We start from the raw sequence: 7,631 nt of genomic DNA on the forward strand, positions 1-7,631 counted from the left end.
GCAGATGGCTACATGTCTGTGCATTTATCAAAACTGAAATTTATACTAAAAAGAGTGAGTTCTATTGAATTTTTAAAAAGTGTGTGTGTATCTTTAAATTCTGACTATTTATTATCTCTGCAGCTACCATCCTTGTCCAAGTCACATACCATCTCTGTCTGGAATATATAAATAACTGGACATTGATGGTCCTGCTGACAAAAAATGAAATGCCAGTTCTAAATTGGGAGTCAACAAGGTATAAGGTGCCTCTTAAATTTGAAAGCATTGTGAGGCACAAATCACAAGATGTCTAGCTTTTCCTCATCAAGTTCAAGAAGAGCTTGCTCTTCTTAAATGTCTCTCAGCAGGAAAAACTTTTACCTCCTTCTCCTTGCTATAATTTTGGGTCATTTTTTGCTACTTCAACCCCCCCCCCATCTCTACTATCTAAATTCTGGATTTTAATTCTTCCTCATTTTTCTCCAAGAGCTGCTTTTACTATTTTCCTTTTCTCATGTAGTCAATGAGTAGGGTAGTGAGAAATAACTTCCATGAAAAATTTAGATTTAACCAAATAAATTATTATTTTTTAATTTGGTATGCCAGAAGCTATCACCGTTAAGTTTATTTCTCTTATGACACAGGCTTGTCTTAAAATATAGGCCCTACTTTTCCTTACAACAATATTACAGAAGACCCTATTTCTATAGAAGGCATTACAGTGTTATTTTCCTGTACTTAAAACACTTTCTTCTTCACTCATTCGGATAAAGTGGTTTATAAATTCAACTTTTCCTTATCACTGTCTTATTTCGTGTTTATTTGGAGTACAAAAAACAATCTGAATGCAACTTTTTCTAGAATTAGAAAATCACTGTCAAAATACCTCTTTAAATATAACATTTAATTTGTAAAAAAAAAAAAAAAGAAAGAAAAGAAAGAAAAAGAAAAGAAAAAAAATAATTCTGGAGACTTTTCTTGCTAAATGACAATGCCATTAAAATTTCCCAGGCGTCCTATTCCTCTTTCATGGATGAAATTTTTCCAAAATAAATACTATTTCCCATGTCAAATCTCTTGCTTTTAGTCATCTGAATTGATGTATACATGTCTCTTGAATTTATTGTTTTTGAATTTATACTTAGGGTCTATCTTTTCTTCTAAAGTACATCTTAACCCCAAATTATCCCACACTAAAGTACCTATCCCAATTGCAATTCTAGAAAGAGTTAGAATATTTTCCTATTCTTTTCATTGTGATTTTCCTCTATCTTTCTCCCTTTTACTTTCTACCATTTTGGATTTTTACTCTCTTTTTGTTTTTATTCTCTTTGAAAGTTTCCATTGAAAACTAATCCTTACCATTTAAAAGGGCTGAAGAGGGGCACCTGTGTGGCTCAACTGGTTAAGTGTCTGCCTTTGACTAAGGTCAGGACGCTGGATTTGCTGATCTAGCAGAGCATTGGGCCCCCTGATCAGTGGGGAGTCTGCTTCTTCCTCTCTCTGCCCCTCCCCCTGCTCCTGCTTTCTCTCTCCCTCACTCTCTGTCTCTCAAATAAATAAAATCTTTAAAAGAGAAATAAATAAACAAACAAACAAATAAATAAAATACATGCATACATACATACATGAATACATAAATAAATAAAAGGGCTGGAGCCAGAAACCTATAAATATATTGTTGAAATAAACTATTTTTCTAAGAATGTTCAACAGTAAAGTAAATCAAACATCTCAGATTTTATTTCTATCAAAATTATAGCTCCACCAATCCACCTTGCTCATTATTATAAATTAGCCTTCCCATTAACAGAGACTTTATATTCAAAGGACTACTCATTTATTATGTATTAAGTTTTGAAAAATATGTATGTAGAACTATAAATTTGGCTATATTATGTCCTTTCTAGAATCTGAGAAGTATTAAGTACTTCATGTTTAATCCATTTAATGTATTATTTTATTATTATTTATTTAATAATATGTAATATACTAGTTAATTTTAATAAATTGAGTAATGATATAACAATACATTTTATGTATTGTATGTATTTATGTATTGTATGACAATACATTATGTCCTTTCTAGAATCTGAGAAGTATTACGTACTTCATTTTTAATCCATTTACTATATTATTTTATTATTATTTATTTAATGTATGTAATATACTAGTTAATTTTAATAAATTGAGTAATGATATAACAATACATATTAAGTCAACAGAAGAGGTAGAATTTCAAAATTGGACACTTGCTCAATTGAAAATACTTCAATACTTTTCTATTTTCTTTGTTCAAATCTATTTTACCCTATCATCACTTTTGTTAGGGGCACATTTTGTCCTGTCTGTCTAAACAAAAGAAAATCTTTTATTTTAAAAATGAATATCTAAAAGATAGATAAATATCTATCCTGAGTATCTCCTTTATATATACTACAAGATTCTTATAATGAAGTGTTTATTGAAGCATCAATATTATGAAACTTGAACAAGGTTATCTTTGCAACTTCCTTCATTTGCATTGAAGTACAGAAAGTTCCCAAGTATATAAGCAGGTCTGTTGCTAATGTGCTTTTAGTTGGTTGGTAGTACTTATCACATTTTATAGAAAAATAATTTTATGTCATAGTTAGATTTTCATATTAGGTTTCTGTGTGTAACCAGTAATACTTTGCTCTGCAATTTAGTAGAAAAGAAAGAAGAATTACTATAATATTAGCGAATAAAAACATTTCACTAAAATACTTTGATAAGATGTGGATATTTTCTTTTCCTTGAGTTATGGTGCTTGAAATATGGATATATTTATATGTATATATAATATATTAATGTAATGTATTATATGATTTTTACTTAATTAATGTATTAAATTCAATGTAAAGTGTTTCGAATGCTTGATGGTAGTATTTGACTACTCTGTACTACCGCTGGTATGTTGCAATATAATAAAACAAGCACATTTAGGAAATTCTAAATTAATCTCAAATATAATTAATTGATTAACTTCTAACATAAAATAATTTTAAAATAGCTACTTAATCAAAATAAAATTCAAATTATGGCATTTATAATGAACTTGCAGTTGATGTTACCAATTTCTGGCATTAATTCAGATAAATTTAGTGTTTGATAAATAAATCTGCCACTGAAATAACTATGAGATTTCAGAACGGGCTGGAAACGTAAATGGAGTTTCCAGATTATTAAAAGTGTGCTTTCTTTTTATCAGTTATCTATATATAGTATTTAGCTTTATTCACAGAAATTGTTACTTTTTAGTTAGACGATTATTTTGACAAGTTTTACTATGTACTCAAAGGAATGAAGTAAAAAGAAAAAGAAAAATTTTAAGACTAAATTTGAAGATTTCAGAGGAATATTTGTAAAATATTGGTCTAATGTTTAGTAGTCTCAATTTTTTGTGTTAACTGGAAATCTTGGTCAATTCTTGGTTCAACAAAGTCAGGTATTAAGCAAAAGAGAGAATAATTTTTCCTTAAACACTTCGCAAGAGAAGTGAAATTTAGAATCATTATGCATATGTATTAAATGAATATGTATTAAATACAATGCTGTCTTTAAATAGGAGTTAAGAAGTTAAAATTGTGATAATGTGATATAATCAAGAGAATTTATGTTGCCCTTCCTGGGTTACAGCCCTTCCTAGTAGAGCATTCGCCTCTAAGAATTTAGAATAGGCCGGGTATGGCAGAGGCCATGCTACTAGGAATAGCTACATATAAGAAAAACCTGGTGTCTCATGTGGTGGTTTAGATTAGTTACTAATGCTCACCCAGGGAGCTATGTGAAAGAGTCTTAGTCTATGTCATGTTTCCATGGGAAAGAACATTATGGTAAATTAGAGATATCAGCTCTGAGTGACAGAGAGGAATTTGTGGCACACATACTATGTGTTGCTTTTTCTAGGATCTACTTTTTTAAAGATTCCAGTATCTTTCTTTATGAGGTTTAGTGAGAGATACACAAGGTTGGAGATATAATGAATTTTCAAGGATTATCTTCAGAAGCAAGGCAAAACAATAATGTCTATATGTGGGTATAGAGACATTGTTCGGGGGGAAAGGAGCTACTGAAGATTTTTGCAGGCAGGGCTGAGGACTAGAACAGAGGAACCCTGAACACATCCTGATTGGTGGAGGTAGTGTAGACTGATGAATCCGCTTACAAGTATGTGTGCCAGTTTCAGCCATTCAGTGCTAAAGATCAAGCTACCTGAGGGGTTGGTAGATTAAAACAACCATTTAAGCTAGAGATCCTATGGAATACAACTTGATCTGGCCTCAAATGCTAGTTGTTGTAATCTCAGCTAAGATTACCAAAGATCTAAGATCTCAGATGTGGCTTTAGTTATCTGGTTGTTTCCACTTTGGATTGAATGGGGCAAGATAGCCTCGCTTATGCATCTGGCAGTGTGTGCTAGAAGCTTGGGCACTTCAGTTTTCCTCTATGTGCCTTCTTAACCTCTTGTAAGTCAAATTGGATTTCTAACATGCCACTCGTAGAAAATTGTTCCAAAAGGGCTAATGCAGAAACTGCAGAGTGTTCTTAGAGCCTAAACTGCAGAATTCATACTACTGTCACTTCCACCTTATTCTATAGGTCAAATCGATTTCCTAAGTCCAACTGCAATTCAGCGGGTAGAATAGATTCCACCTCTTGATGGGACAAATTACAAAATATTGTGACCACGTTGTAGACCACAAGGACCATCATATTGCCGGCAACAGATGCACAAAAACTTTTTCAAAAATAGTTTTCATGAGACTAAAGTGGAAAATCATTAGTCAAAATCATTTAGTCAAAAACTAAGAAAAACCTAGGAATCCATTTCTTTCTTCTATATGCAAATTTAATTTTAGGATTCATGTCTTATCTTTTCAACCTATACAAGAGTATCTGTCATATAGTGGGTGGGAAATAAATATTTGTTGGGTTAATAATAAATGAATTTGAAATGTGTAACTTTGGTTATGCATTTTTTTTAAGCAGTTTTCTATTATTTTCTATGCCTCAGTCTAAAAAACAACTTTACTATCAAATGCTAGGGAATACATTTGAACTGAGCAGTTTGGGACCTAGATATGGTGATGTTTTAATCAGATGAGCAAGGGAGCCTTATGTGCATTCAATGCATTACCAGTGTTAAAGGCAGTGAACTGCAAATTGGATAACAATTGTTATAGTATACTTGCCATTTTTATAGCAGCACCAACATTAGCATGGAGAAAGTGAAGGCATTTATAGGCCACCTGCATTTCTATGTAGAACTTCGCATAATGATCATGTATTTATGGCCAAGTACATTTTAAACTTAAAGAATTTTTAAATGTGATGCAAGTACTACAAATATTTCTAATGGGAGTGTTGCCACTTGGAATTCAAATTTCAGGTTCCACTACTACAAACTAAGTAGCTCATTATGCACGGGAAGAATTGTAGGGTTGTATTTACCACCTGGACGGAATAATTATGGATGACAAGAAAAAAAATCAAGTGCACAAATTAATGACCATTTTAAAACTTTTTGAGGAAAATCTAATTAAGTTTCAGGTAACTTTTAAAATATCATTATCAGATAAAATTGTAGCTTCTCAGTCATGATGAAGATTTCGTTGAATGTACCCTCAGTATTTTAAATGTGTTTATCATGTTATCAAGGAAATATATGGGTCTATAAGCTAATTAGAAATATGGTTAATATGAAGTTATGAAAGTATGCATCAATGATTGAAAGAAGTTTAGAAATCAACAAAGCTTAGATAATTGAAAGCACTATACTGTGTAACTCAGCTAATTTGCAGAAAACTTTTTTTTCCAAGTACTCCAATAGAGTGTAATGAAGCGTCCTCAAAATTAAGGCATCATTCACAATATCATGAATTAGTTATAAAATTCATAAGTCTATGATCTTATCTAAACAATATCATTTACCATAGATACTTGTTACTTTATGCAGATTTTCTGTAGTAGATTAGAGTTAATTATTTTTGTACATTTCCTCTGAACAACCACTAGTAACCAACCAAATGAGTTAAGTGGCCACATATGCCCCTAGGATTCTGAAGCATTCAGTACAATATTTCTTTGAAGTCTTCTTTCTTATCATCTCAAGGACCACAATTCCTATAATGTACCAAATAAATTCTCTTGCATTCCTCTCAGCAGTAAAAATTGTCATCCTTACCTTCATTTAATTGCAAGCCACTTTCTACCTTTGAAGGACTTCCTTCCACGTCTCTTTTAACTTAAGTCCTGGCCAGACACATGCTCTCCTAATGCTGGTCTCAAAATCGGTTTTCTCTGGAGTCATTTACGATTTAAACTGTATTACTTTGTGGATATTCCAAATATTTTTTGAAACTCATTGTGGTAGAAAGTTTAAAAAAATCACCTCATATATGTTCTTAATTTTATTTGCACTTATGTAAGGCATTTATTTCAGAGTAGAGCGCAGACATTATATCTTACAGTCTTTTGTAAATGTTTAACAAATGTAGACTTACTAAATAATGAAACATAAAATGTAGTGTAAATGTAAATATAAAAGTGATGTTTCCTTTAAATGACATTGACAATGAATTAATATGAATTTGTATTCTTATACAAAGTTATACAAAGGAAAGATAGATGATATATAACCGGAGTATTGGTGCTATACATATGAAAGCATTGAATTGAAAAAATAAAGCATGAAAGTAATGACAGTTATTTGATTCTCCACTTGATCCAATCCAGTATGTAGTGCAATATTCTATGGCGTAATTGTATTAAACTACACCAGGAAGGTCATACAGCTCTCTTCTACCCTCCCAAACTGTCCTTTCATTCATACTTTTGCCCTTCATGTACTTTGGCGTATCTGTCCTCACCATAAATTTTAATAGCAAGTAATGGTAAATAGAGCTTACAAAAGCAAATTCATCAAAATGATAAAGTATAAAAGGAATGGGAGAGGTGGTATGGAAAAGATGTAGAGAAGAAAACATAATATTGAAAGAAACTAACAAATGGAAAAAAAAATTTTTAATTAATCTTCAGCCATAATGAGGCCCCTTTGAGTTCCTAAAACCGTTGCTTTCTTTTCCTTTTGCTCACATTTCATTGTTCCTTCTTGGTCTGGAGACAAGGTTGTTTCTAAGTTTTCTTGTGGAAGCTAATTCTGTTTACACGATCGATCATTCAGTGAATTTCTTTCGGTTGTCCCCATGGTTTCAGCTTTCTTCTGTGTGGTTAATAGCTGAGCGGATAAGACTAAGTTCCCTTGAGACCAAACACTGGTGTCCTGTGGGAGATGAGAGTATGCACTGCTTCAGCTGTGTTTCAAATGTGTTAAAGATAGACACTGCTGACCGTCTCTGCGATATCTACTTTATCCTTCTGCCACATTTGAATTCCTTTTTCCATTGCAGTTCAATCTCTACCCCATGTGATAATGGGAAGGTGATACCCATTCCTAACCTCTGGGAGACATTCTGATAAGTTGAAGTTAATCCTAGAATCTCATTCCCTTAAGCATTATACTCTTACAGTTGGGTGTTTTACCAAATGTGTACATGCAATGGAAAGTCCATGAGGGACTCTGGGAGTAGTTCCCCCTATTTTTCTCCCTAGACACATACCTGAAT

This window comes from Ursus maritimus, unplaced genomic scaffold, assembly GCF_017311325.1.
Source record: "Ursus maritimus isolate PB19 unplaced genomic scaffold, ASM1731132v1 scaffold_13, whole genome shotgun sequence".
NCBI classification, from domain to species: domain Eukaryota; kingdom Metazoa; phylum Chordata; class Mammalia; order Carnivora; family Ursidae; genus Ursus; species Ursus maritimus.